Raw genomic sequence first — 311 nt, 5'->3', positions numbered from 1 at the left:
TTCCCCCTCCACCTCCACCTCCACCTCCACACAGAGAAGCAGAAACAGAAAATCAACAAATTCAAGCACAAATTTAACACAAGTAGAAACAGAAAGCAACAAATCAACAAATCAGCAACAATAATATTCCACAACAAAAGAAGAAGAAATCCAGAAATTCACAAAATTCACAGAAGAAGAAGAAGAAGAAGAAGAAGAAGAAGAAGAAGAAGAAGAAGAAGAAGAAGAAGCGGCAGGCAGCGGTGCGGCGGTGGGTCGGCGGTAAGAAGAAGAAGAAGAAGAAGAAGAAGAAGAAGAAGAAGAAACGGGGG

This window comes from Arachis ipaensis, chromosome B03 (assembly GCF_000816755.2).
Source record: "Arachis ipaensis cultivar K30076 chromosome B03, Araip1.1, whole genome shotgun sequence".
NCBI lineage: Eukaryota > Viridiplantae > Streptophyta > Magnoliopsida > Fabales > Fabaceae > Arachis > Arachis ipaensis.
This window is presented reverse-complemented; position numbering follows the sequence as displayed.